The sequence below is a fragment of the Dreissena polymorpha genome, chromosome 8 (genome assembly GCF_020536995.1).
Source record: "Dreissena polymorpha isolate Duluth1 chromosome 8, UMN_Dpol_1.0, whole genome shotgun sequence".
NCBI classification, from domain to species: domain Eukaryota; kingdom Metazoa; phylum Mollusca; class Bivalvia; order Myida; family Dreissenidae; genus Dreissena; species Dreissena polymorpha.
This window is the reverse complement of record NC_068362.1, coordinates 22,883,990-22,898,150: the sequence shown is the minus strand read 5'-3', so window position 1 is coordinate 22,898,150 and position 14,161 is coordinate 22,883,990. Positions and strand designations below refer to the sequence as shown.

At 32.3% G+C, this 14,161-nt stretch overlaps 1 pseudogene; it reads left to right on the top strand.

Moving 5' to 3' along the window:
- Positions 1-14,161, top strand: part of LOC127840378 (N-acetylgalactosamine kinase-like) — a 117,121-nt pseudogene that overhangs the window by 38,426 nt on the left and 64,534 nt on the right.

Sequence of the window (14,161 nt, the reverse complement as noted above, 5' to 3'; positions counted from 1 at the left end):
TGCATGTAGGTACCTTTCATAGACCTCTACCTTTTGATGAGGTTTGAGGTCACTGGGGCTTAGGTCAAGGTCACCGAGGCTAATAATAGATTTTCCGTCATGCTTTTGTTACTTTACCGATCTCTTTCATATTTGGAAAGTAGGTACCTTCCATGGACCTCTACCTTTTAATGAGGTTTGAGGTCACTGAGCTCAAGGTCACCGAGGCTAATAATAGATTTTTCGTCACGCTTTTCTTACAATTTCTCATAGCACCTTCAATACTTTCCCGATCTCTCACATGTTTGCCTTGTAGGTACCTTGCATGGGCCTCTACCTTTTGATGAGGTTTGAGGTCAGTGGGCTCAATGTCACCGAGGCTATTAATATATTTTCCGTCACGCTTTTGTAACAGTTTCTCATAGCACCTTCAATACTTTATCGATCTCTTTCATATTAGGCATGTAGGTACCTTGCATGGGCCTCTACCTTTTGATGAGGTTTGAGGTTACTGGGGTCAAGGTCAAGGTCACCGAGGATAATACAAGATTTTTAGGTGGTTATTTACACGTAGATTGACAAAGCGCATTATCGGGGAGCATCCATCAGTTTTATTGATAGTCTTGTTTATTGAAGTGCTTATATTGATATTATTGAAAAACAGTTTATTGCTCGTATTTTGCAATCACCATACGATACTTTAAACACACTATTATATAAATATTTTTAGAAAATAGCCGGCTGAAACTTTCATTGAGAAAAAGTAAATGCATTTTTTATATACTGAATATAGGGGATATTTGTTCATGTTAGTGTAAGATCGTTTGTTATTTCACTCGTGATCATAGACAATATATTTTCACGAGTGGCGCAGCCACGAGTGAGACTTTTATTTTTATATGATCACGAGTTATATAACAAACGATCATACACTGAAATGAACACATTTTCTGTTTCTTGTAAGCCCCTTTTTTAAGAAAATAATTAACAGCTGTTTCCCTTTCGCTGAAAAGTTACCCTTTCCGAGGGGCGTGCCTCAATACACTTCAATACACAAAAGGACGTCATTAGTGTTTGTATCATCCTCCGCATTATTTCAGCGAAATTCTCCAGTTAAACTCTTTTACAATGTAAAAAAACGGTGACAAAAACCATAAAATAAAAATAAAATGTGTTGGATTCGGTGAAAATAACAATTTGTTTATGTTCACTGCTGTTATTTCACTGCAAAAATGTCATATTTTATCATTAGGTATAAAAGAAAACATATTATTGTGCATGACTTTAAACAATATGATTAAAATACGTGTTATCACATCTACAGTGTGATATTAAAAATAAATAAATATAAATGGTGGTTAAAAATAATAAGAACTAGTTTTTATTATTCTGAACTTTTTTTAATAATGAGTCCGAAATGGAGTTATTTTCAAATCGCACAGCGAAGCAAGAAACAATTTAAAAAATAGTTTTTATTTAAAATACGACATATTCAAGATATAAATTCTACGATAATTGTGAAAATTTAGAAAGTTTCTTATCTGTATGTTTAAATCTTTACAAACCTGTTTTTTAATATGTAGAAGACATTAAATGATAAGCATAGGCCTTATTACATTAGATTAAAAAACATGGATTTAATTACAGACATGTAGACCATTAGCAAAAGCAGTGTGCTTCAAACCAAAAATCATTATAAGAAATGAAGCCAAACACAATCGGTACCTTATATAAAAAGGGGCAACACACAAGATTCTATAATAAATTACAACCATTCTGAAATTGAACATAATGATGTGTGGTAAACATGTTCATTAAAACAAATGCTTGTAAACGTACCCATATTTCAAAATCATCCACTATAAGTACAAAATGTGACATTATCATCATGTCTAAGACAATTAAACTATTCTATAAAACGGGGATATTTTGGAAAAGGAATACATGTTGTTTTTTTACCACAGATACGTTTTTTACCACATATACGAAATCTCTCTCAAATTTGTTTTAAAACAAATTTGTCGTTTTTAACTGATATATAATAAATGCAAACATTACAGACTAGGAATAATCCCGCTAATTTCCAAGAGTGTTTCTAGAAATAAAATTGAATATTTAGATGATTATACAATATTTAAAATTCGTAACACTTTAAATCTGCATAGCATTCAAAAATACACCACGTTTAACGAACAACGGAGTAATATATAGTTTAACCTAAGACATACCATTTGTAAATTACAACAAAAGTCTATGGTTTCTAATTAAATATATTTCAGCCGCTCTGCAAAAAAAGTGGTTTAATTCAAGAGCGTAAAGTGTCATCCTGTATAAGCATGTGCAATACTCACAGGCTAATCAGGTAAGACTCGTTCTGCTTTTATGGAATCTTCCGTTTGTAGGAAGTCTACTCTAAGCCAAAGTCCAGTTTAGGCGGAAATTCTCCCTGATTAGCATGTGCTGACTTTTTATTTATTTATCTAACGAAAGATAAAAATAAACGTAACATGTGCAGATGTTGATGTATGATCGATTATTTATTTCAGTCGTAGTTATTGGAGTGGTTTCATTTTGGAATATTCGTGAAAATATTGTTTTCTAAAACAACGATAAAAATTAATTCGATTAAAAAAAGAAATCTTCAAAATTAAATCTTGTATATAATGTGAATGTTCGAGAACGCTTGCCGAGTATCTTTATAAGCACAACCAGCCGTAACATACTAAACTATACGACACCAAGATACCAAATGTAATTAGTATTTTGCCAAAACGAAAATGTAATTCGAATCTATCTAATGTCCAATAAACAAAACTTATGTTATGTTTTATTTTGAACATATTTGGCAACCGTTGCTTCTATGGCAATAATGCTAAGTTAACGGGTGTATGACAAATCCAATCATAAATACTCGTAACATTACTCGTTGATATTGATCAAATACTATCCATTGGAAATGTAAATTAAATTTAAAAGATATAATTCATAATACGCTATAATAATGTGGTTCATCCATTACCGACATTAACCTAACCTATCTTAGCGGATTCCAGGCATCAGTAAGCAACATGAAAGCTATGGCATTCATACTACGACAATACTCTTTTTGAAGCTGTCAGTGTCACAGACGCTTGGTAATTGACTTAAGCCCGAGTGCGCTGTATTTCAAGTGCATCTGTGGACGTTTGCAGCAGAAGGAATAGATGTGCTAATGCTATTTTAATGTAACGCAAACAACTAGATTGATAAAACTGAAATAAAATTGCAATTGAACAATATTTTGCGCTATGGTTCTTCACTGTTTGTAATAGTGTGTACCCCCAAACTCGATTTACATTAATATATATTTATAAATATATATTATATAATACTTTAGCCACCATTATTTAACTAAAGGATTTGTTTCATACACTGCTAGATTCGTGTTAACTTATATTAACTTAGATTATTATAGCAAACGAACACTGACATATCGCTCGATACGAAGTACTATAATTCTAATGATAAAACACGTTAATTCACCGATTATCTTCGTTCGAAAATATAGCGTTTTGTTTCTGAACAGCTGACGTCAAACCTCTGAAATCCGATTAGAAACAGAACACAATCTCTCAAGTAAAACAAACGGACGTTATATTAAGTGCAGCTTACCTATGCCTGTTTCTCGGTAAATATTCATAAGACAGACGCAATACTACAAGTGGTCACCAAGGGACATCATAAAAACATAAGTATAAACGGTTGAGGGACGCTGAGGTCTTTACAGTTATTAACCATTTGAGCCGCGCTCCGGGAAAACCTTGTTTAATTCATATGCAGACTGCATACTCTAATCTGGGATCTGGGACGATACTTTACGCACATGTCATGCATAAGAGGCTGGCTTTTTGACAGTGCGAGGCTCATTTGAGTGTTCGGGTATTATTAATATATTACAAATGCTGCAAAATCGTTATCATGATTCCGTGTTTATGTTAACATTTTCGTGTCAATATTGGAAGTGTTGTAGATGTACATGAGTTAGAAAGTGTTTTTTCTAGTTTTTGAATACACGCGTCACTTCTCTGCTGGTCGAAAAAAAAGACTAGCAGAATGAATAAGTAGATATGTTCGAATTGTTAATATTATTGAAAGAGGAAAAAAACAACACAAAAACTCAATTGATAATATGCGTTAATGACTATAGCGAAAATAACTATTCTCCTTTATATTTATTTTGTAGAATTCTCTTTTCTCTTGCATCTTTATATATTAAAGCACGTTAGTCTGCGTTTCAACTCCCTCAGTCATGACATGTATTTGCAAAGCAATATCGTCATTGCAGTTAATGGGCTAAACCGAAACATTTTCCGACAATTTACCGTTGATAAATTGATTTAATGGTTAGAAAAATATATAATACACTAAGTGGTATAGACGATATTGTTTGTTCAAGAATTAATTATTGTTAATTGAAAATAATTAATTAATCAGTATTCAGATTGAAATCATATTTATATGTCTTCCATTTATATACTCGTTACTTCAATTTCAATTTCTGATCAACGCATAATCAACGCCCTTCTTCCGCCATCTTCTTGTGGTTACCTTAAAGTGTTTATTCCACTCATGCGAAAAACGCGAGTAAATCCTATAATATTGCATTCTATATATATTGCCTTACTCAGTCAATATATTACAAACAGCGTTCACACTTACTTTAAACCTCTTATTGCGTTACTGAAAGCGAATTTTGCCTTTTTGTTCTTACATACTCACTTACTTTATATTTAAAATGCCTGAATATTGTAATTTATTTGTTTTCGGTAGAACGTTCTTGTAGGTCGTGAATATTAGATTCTTTCACTCGAAGAAGTTCATACTTGCATTTTCCCAGGGTGCAGCAGTAGAGAAATCCATTTTGAAAGGATACGCCAAGATTCTAAAGGTCTTACGCTGTAAGACTGATTATATGGCCAGACATTTCCGTATTATTCCACCTAATATTCAATCCTTACTACGATTTATTACGTGTTTTTCGCAAGATATGACGAGCCAGTTTTATTTGTCAAAAATGATTCACTAGCGTTTAATTTGGGTTTGTTTTGCGGAATTCAAAATACTGTGCATAAACTATAAACATACGAAACTTATCCTCCAAATTCAGTCCTTAAAAAATATTGTACCATAAGATAGATACATTAAGTAGATATGCGCATGGGTACTTGACACATTACAGAGAACTATAAATAAATACATTTTAAGATACGCACTTGTGGATTTTGGTCATCATTTACACTGACATTATTTATCTGAATTCCTTTAATCATAAGCCAATATGAAACAACAACAATCAGCTTATTCCAACACAATGGCATCAATGTACACATTTTAATGGAGTTTGCAGAAATGACATCTGAGCAAATTTTTATCTTGTATAAAATGCCATTTAAACTTGGTCTGACGAAGTATAAAAGAGATATACTGTACTCACTCTGTCGGTTAGTCGTTTTGTCGGTCGACCATTCGTTTGACAGCATACGCAAGTTTGCAAGTTTGCGGAGATTTGTTTTACATTTATGAAGCGATTTAATTGAAATTTCAGATATATTCGTTCTAACACGATCATGTCACTGCTCTGTCCAAATAATTTGTCACAGGTTAATGGAGAAATATTTTTCTCTTGCGATTGAATCGAAACCTTAATTATGTCATTATCATGAAGTGTTCATGTAAAAGATACACATGTTGCTCCTGAATGTTCACATATTTTCCTTATTTATTTACCATTGAACATCGCTGAAAAAGCTGTGAAGTAGGTATTAGTAACATTTGCAACAAAGCTTTGGTTTAGGATGCCAGCCATATTGGTTTTAATGGTGTCACACGGTATGTCAGTTGTATTTACTCTCTTGTTAACGCGTTTTCATATTCTCCATCTTGCACCAAATACACATAGTACTACAGGCAATTGAGTATTGTAATTGTAGTGTCAGTATAATTGAAGGAAAGTCTTGAATACTTTGGTTTTCAGAAATGTAGAGACAGGATGAATATATTTCATGTTTCCGATTAAAGATAGCACGCTCTACATATTGTTCAGTTCATAGAGACGGTCTGTCTTCCCATCAATGAGTGTCTGCCATAGACAAAGTTGTATTCATATTTCCTGAACCATGAAAAAAATCTTCACAATGGCGACCTATGTAAAAGACCGAGCCAGTCCGATTGAGATAGTTCGATTTTTCTAATCGGCATACCTCGCTGATTATCATTGATAAAGGTATAGGAAGCTCAGCTATAAATAGGACAGCATATTCTGAGAAAAAGATTTAATAATAGTTTGAAAGCGTTAATTTTAAATCAGTTATATTCAATCCATTATATGTTTATAGATCAATGAAATAACTATTTTCTGTATTATATTTGTCATTTCTCGTGATTCAGTAAATAAATTGCGAATTAAAACGTGTATAATTAACTTTCAACGCGATCATGAGTGTAAAGAAAACGAATTATTTCAAACCTGCTATTTGTAAACGTTGTAGCGACTGTGGTATATAAACAGCTTAATAGCCACATGTTATCTATGAAACTCGCTCTTATGCGTGATTTATCATTTTGCATATTTAATAAGCTTTTCAAACGGAAATTACAGAACCACATCAGTGCACATACTATGTTTGATAATTCATTCGTTTGTTGGATATTGTTTGCTGTTTTAAAGACATATTATGTCATATCGCGGAGATTTAGTCAACCTTACCATGTGTTCATGGGCGAACTCACGTATTCAAGTGCTCTTACGACTATGTGCTCATACCTACTTTCGGGAATCATCATGAAATTATTGCCGTACTGAACGAACAAACATGCTTAAGCTTATTGAATTAGAGAAAAAACAATAATCAAAAGAGAAAAAATATATGTTCATGCACTTGGGCATGTGAAATCACGTCCGTACACATAGCATCATTAACTTAGGAAAGGAAACAACGAAATATAAAGTTTGGTATGATATAAATGTGAAATTAAAGAGCATGGGTAATTAAAGAGCATGTCATTTTTTTAAAATTTATACGCTGAAACGTAATGTTATAACCCACAAACGTTTTACTGTAACAGAACGTTTTTTTAAGATAAGTGGTACAGAAAATACATGTCGAATATCTTTTTAAAGATATTTCTTGTTATATTTGATCGAGAATGTAACCCGCCTCCCAGTTTCGCTGAATGGCTCAAGTTCCCCACGGGAACTACTTCCCCGTACCCTCAATTGTTTTTTCGTACCCTACATTTTCGTACCCATTTTTTTTCGTACCCATTTTCTTTCGTACCCACATTTTTGCTCGTACCCAAATTTGTCTTCGTACCCATTTTTTTTCCTACCCAATTTTTTTTTTCGTAACCAAATCTTTTTTCGTACCCAAATTTTTTTTGGCATAATTTTGTTACCAAAATGTTCGTACCCACTTTTTTCCTACCCAAAATTTTCGTACCCACATACACAATTGTGGTGATGTAGATAAACTTAAATAGATGCTTTTATATCAATCCTCTTCAAAGCATCGTCACACCAGTACTGTCAGTACTTTGATATTTATTTTGCAAAGTATAAGGTAACGTTAATCAATATATGTGATGAACCAAGATGTCAATGTGACTATTACCAATACGAACGTAAGATTGTAATGTATTTATACGATGTAATCCATACATAGTGTTACATCTTTAAATATAACGCGTGTTTCTTAGATTTCTAACCAATTATATGCAAAGAATGTTACATATCACAAGCCTTGCCTATGTAAGTATACAGGTTTGTCTGGAAATCTGTTGTGGGGTTGTGGAATGAATCTCTTAAACTGTCTCAAAAAACTTAAATGATGATGTTAAAGTATGTATTTTTTGATAACAACTTAAGAATGTTTTTATTTCATTTTTTCATGTATGGTTAACATATCGCTCTTATTTTGTTCGCGCATGCATATCTAAATACTGCCTCCCTTTAATATGAACAGTGTAGTGTACAATAATTGATGACGATGCTATACTGTTTTAGATTTCATTAACGTTGATGCTATTTTTGTTTCTTCTTGGAGCATATATTATGTCCCAACTCGCATATCACACGGAGGGGAATCAACTACTTCGCGATTTGCATTTTGCATTACTATTGCTTGACCGTTCTATGGTCTTTAACTTTATTCTTGTTTTTGTGTTTGCTTCTCTGTGTTGGGTCTCGTGTTATTGTGCTATTGCACATTTTGAAGTTGATTCGTTTTCTGAAATAACAAATCTCGTACTTTAATATTTCTCTCTTCTCGATGCATCTAAACATAACATTTTATTTATGTCCTATCTGTACATAATGATTTTATTTTACTGCGCTTATTGCAATGTTTCGAATTTCGATTGCATAACAATCCCTTCTACATTAACAAATAGTAAATCACTCTTCCAAGACAAACCATTTTAAATGAAGTTGTTTTTGCAAATGTTTCATTTGTTTCATGTTTTAACGTTTTAAACTTCCCCAATTTAACAAATTAAAATAATGATTAATTCTTAAAAGGACGGGTTTCACATAAATTGTGTACGTTGTAAGTATTATTTCAATACCTTATTCACGCTTTAATTTCATTTTTAGAAACTGTGGACATAACGTTAGAAAATTGACATATCGTACATTTGCGTAAACGTACCTTTATGTTTTAGAGTAGAGCTACAATAACACCACACTTAGCTCTTGATATATAATGCATATTATTAAAATTTGAAAATAAGATTATCATTCAAAATTATCAGCTTGAATTAATTGACTCTAAAGTAAGAACTGAATATAGAGCAAAGAACATCAAATAGTTCAAGATTTTTAGCAAATAAACACATCAACATTTATTTGTATAATTTTGTATAATTTGTATAATATTGCATCCTTTTATGAGTTACAACCTTTTGAAAACTTTTATTAAAACTAATAAATCAGAATGCCTTACCAGTAATGAAATTTCCGTTTCATGCTGGTTTACATGCTTTTAAGTTTACAATTTTCCTTATTTCTACTTGTGGTTGTTAAGTAATAATGTTTGTTTTATTGTTTTTAAAAAAGGCTATTATTTTGGTTTTGTAAAAAATGAGCCGATATATATCTGCGTCAAGTTGACATGCTTGTTTACATGATTGCAATGTTTCATCCACTCTATTGCGTTCGCTCGTAAATGTTCGGATGTCGTCGCGGGAAAATTCTAATGGAATATATTGTCCCCCAAAAACATGAAAACAAGCATTCTGTATCTCGTTTGTATCAGTGTTGCAAAACCACATCTAGAGTTAAATTGGCTATTGCTATATGGAACACTGTCAATTGTATGGGTTAACTTTATTTACGAATTATTTTACGAGATAAGCGTTGATTTTGAGTGTTTATGGATCTTTAAGTGTATAGATTCGAAATAAAACTGATGTTTTTCTAATGGAGGTATATAATAAATGGAAATTAAATGACTGTGTTTTCAGGTGATTTTTTTATCGAACTTATTGATTTTGTAACATCGTATTCCACGTAAGTAAATAACGGATTCGTGGAATACAATCAACTTGTGCGATACAAACCACCGGAAAGCGGAAGTTATGAATAGTAAATAATAATTAACCTCCTTATGACCCCCTGATTTATTTTACATGTGTGGCATCCGAAGTTAAGGAACGCTGTTAAAAAAAACTGTACTTAAAAGACAATTAATAACAAAATATATGTTTAAGTAGCTCCATCCTGGGTTCTACCATACAAAGATTACGATCTTCCAGACGACAAATATTTTTAGAGAACTGGAACATTCGCCTAATGCTAGAGTGTGTCTATTTATGTATTACACATTAAATACGTTTTCAGCAGCATTTGATGCAATGCTAATGTATTCATAATCACGATAACTTACATGAAGGTCCGTCCAGCACGGTTTCGAGAAAATACGTGTGTTGTTATAGGACTGGTCCGTCATTCAAACGAAACTTGTCTTTCTGATTGACTTGACGCTTTTTCGAAATTTCGTTCTTAAATGAATGAATGCAAATCTGAACATGTACACAATTTGTTCATTAGACAAAACGTAAGTATATAATTGTTGAATATCAGTATTAGTCCGTCGTCATTTATTCAACTGTTATAAGATAAAGTGTATATGGTAAAAACAAGTACTATAAACATATTTGACCATAATTTGCTTTAGAGAATCCTAAATGTGTAAAAAGCGTAGTTATACATTTTGCTGTATAGTTCAAAGTCTGAGTGCCAATATCTTAATAAGCATAAATGTTTTTTTTTCAGTTTTGAAGATCTTTAACTCGGACCAGTCCTTGAAAAACCAAGTGGTATGTTTATATAAGTTGACTTGTTTCATTTGCAAAAAATTACTACACTTTCATCAGACGAGTGCTCGTTCTTTGGACTGATACAAATACGCATCAAACATAAATATTGTCACTTATGTGAAAAAGTTATATTTTCAATTAATTTGTCACCATCATGTGTAATCTAATGCACGTTCACTGTATATACTTGTGAACTACAATTACGTTATTAACATATTACTATTTTAAATGGGGTTTCATTTTATTGCAGAATGTAATTGTGATCGATATATTCTACATGACATTTGAATTTCTTTTAGATGCATATTCACAAGTCTTATGTATTTTTCGGATTTCCGTGTGTAACATAAATATAATTTGGTAAATAATTATATTGCAAAGCCTATAAACAGAATAACTAATTGGACAATTGTTTTTATAGATAAATTGAACCCGGACCATTCCGGTTCCAAAACAGTTACTAAAGCGTCGCTATAAAAGCTAACTCTAAATAGCAAGTCATTAAAAGTTTCCCAATACGCCATGATACTACAAATGTGCAAACTATAAGTTGCATTATATTTCAGATGGAGCGTATGGCAATCCATTGTTTTACCTGTATCCAGACGTTGAAGAATGCACATCAATACCTCAGTATGAGGAATGAAGTACGGATAACTACAATTTGATCATCCTGAATAAGTTTGTTTTTAAATCTCTCACAGAACACATCGACACATGTAACAATACTTATCCCTTGCACGGACAATTGTTGCGACATTGCAATCTACTATATATTCTACTATATATTGGATTCCATATGTGAGGGACCATTTATACAAGAGCTATAATACAGCCAAATCGAAGTTGCGCCAAAGATTCTCTCTTAAAGGGACAATATGCCAATAGGTCATTTAGCTGTAAAAATGAGCAAAGCTTGCAAGTATGGGAAACGAGTTGATGACATACACTTTTGGGGCTTTTATATTCAGTAGTAAAACCCCCAGAAAATAAACACAAATTTTGAATAAGCAACTATAGTTTATTTCTTTATAATCACCAACACCGAGCTGTAAACGTTTAAGCGAAGTCAAACCAGAAGTTAAAGGAGTTTTGAACGCTTATACTTTATGTTTAGAAAAAAAGACAACATTTATAATATTACCGAAACGATATGCAACCTTATTCCTTTCAATACAATCTTTCCCGAATTAAAGTCATTCGACTGTAAAGGTTTAGCAAATCCACCCAGCCTTTGAAGACGTATTTTTAAAACACAAGTTCTAAGACACCTACGAACGGACGTTAAGACCACCAGACAACAGTAGTCCTTAATGCCTCCAAGTTTGTAGGAATAAAACGTGCGACTATTTAGTATTTATATAATGTGTTTTGCCGTAGATAAGAATATTGTTGTGGCACTTATTTATTGAGGATGGCTATTTTGCACTTGTGGCTGATGAAACATCGAGAGCAACCTTTTCCAACTTTCTTCATCATCTGGTCAAAGAAAAAAAGCATATCCGGTTACCGATATTAAGATATAGCCTGTTGCCATCACAGCTGAAGATATTTGATAAATCATATGTAAGTGTTTTAACTTTGGCCATTCACGAGTAAATACGGCTTCTTTAACGTTTTGGATATGATTTAAGGGTATTTTTTAAAATTTTGTTATCATCTTGAAAAACAAAATACAACTTTGGGTAATCAAGCGTATCAAAGAATCTATAAGCACATAAGGAATAATAATTAAACATGGGACATTTACTTTTTAGAAAGAGCTATAGCACATAACATGGAATTTAGGTTTAGCTTACCCTAGCAAAAAGTTACGCGAGATATTGTGATCAGTCCATACAGGTGTTTGTCGTCTTTTGTCGAAATTCATAACATTGTATTTCTCTTCCTCTCTAGAGGTCATATTTGTAACTCAATATTGATTCAAGATTCTCGTTATACTGATCTTTACAGTATCAGTGTCAAGGTTTGAATCTGTATCAAGTGACGTCCAAACAAGGTCACAGACTCAATATTAAAACGCCTTGTTGAAACATTACAAGATACATTAATAATGTAAATTTGATGAAGCTTGATTAGAATATTCATCTTCACAAGATACGATTATGTCAAATTGAATCAGAAATTAGTTTGCCAGGTCAAAACTTACAAGAACCATGTTAGTTGTTTAGATTCTGCATTTATAAATCAAAAGGGATGAAACGTGTTCAGATGTTTATACGTGTATGCTCAGTTGTGTGAAAAGCTAGGTCACAAAATAAAGTCATTTCTCGATGATATAGACAAGTCGCAAAAATAGATGCATTGAACAAACAGACACACTTGCATTTCGCGATTTAAATTTCGATTTCAGGACACCATTGTCGAAGTCCTTAACGACCTGATTTGCAACAGATACAAAGAGCTTGGTTTCAAATTAAGAGAGCCGAGCGATTCTTCTGTGCAGCTGACCAATACTTCCGACTAGGAAATCGTGTATGAGTATGCATTTCATCATGCACATAATATAAATATTAACAACATTTAGTACATAAATTCATATTTCTCTTTCATAACAATTTTCGCGACTTAGAAATTGATAGAAATATATAGTAACGTATTATGTTTAAGGTCATTTTGGATATTATAGTACTTATTTCTTTATTTTCATACGCGATCATTTCGGCTGGAGCATATATGTTTTACAAATGAGGCGGATCACAAATATGCCAATAAATTTCATTATAGCATATTTTGATAATTTTTTGGCATACAAAAGCCAATAACTATTTATTTACGCTAACGTCTTCACAATTTCAAACCAATGTCGTATTAAAAAGTAGAGTATGATGGTAACAAAATAAAACGCACCTGGGATTATGAACATTACTATGCTACTACCTTACTCATGGATATTCCAAGTTTTCTAGATATTTCTCTTGTAGGCAATTATTATTTCCAAAGCTTGTTGGAAATGAACATATAAAGGGCAGTCTGTTTTTAAATTCAAATGTCAGTCATTGACGGTTTACATGGTTTTTCTACTGAATAAATAATTGCTTGACACATTGATCGGTTTTAATGAAAGTTATGTAAATTTTATGAAATGATGCAAATGTACCCGGTGCAGATTTCACTGGAGAGGGAAAATCAGTAGTTGTCAAAAAATTAACGTACATGCCTGATTGATAACGGTACTGTGATTTTTAAATAGTATCGTTGGATATTAAAGAACTGTTTTTACGAATGACGTCTATGACAATATGTAACATATAATATAAAATTGATATTCATAAGTAAGCTTAGAACGGCATCAACATGTGATAATCAAGATATTATAAAGAGATAATATAATTGACTTGATTGAATGCATGCTTTGGAAATTTAAGTTATATTCAAGTAAATCCAATATACACAAATAAAAATTATCTGGACCAACAGGAAAGAAACCTATGTTATATTATAAACATTTTTGATTACATGAAACCAACTGCAAAACAACGCAAAAGGTAATACTCCAAACAAATCTAGACGATACGGAAATCTACACAAGTGTATATACACATTGACCTCATAACATCACAATTAACATTAAATCACAATCAAATATATAACATATACATTTCAATTTAATCACGATTGGACTTCTCGATTTGTGTGACGAAAAACCAGTGCACCAGAATTGCAACTTCAAAGACACTCGATAGAAACACAACGAGCTTTGTTTTGGTCAACATGTTAAGTTTTATGTCGTATTCACGGCCAGCATTACCCGAATGTTCTAAACAAATCCGGAGTTAACTTCTACTGCAGTGAAAATTTGTAAATAAAGGCTCAGAAAAATGGGGGA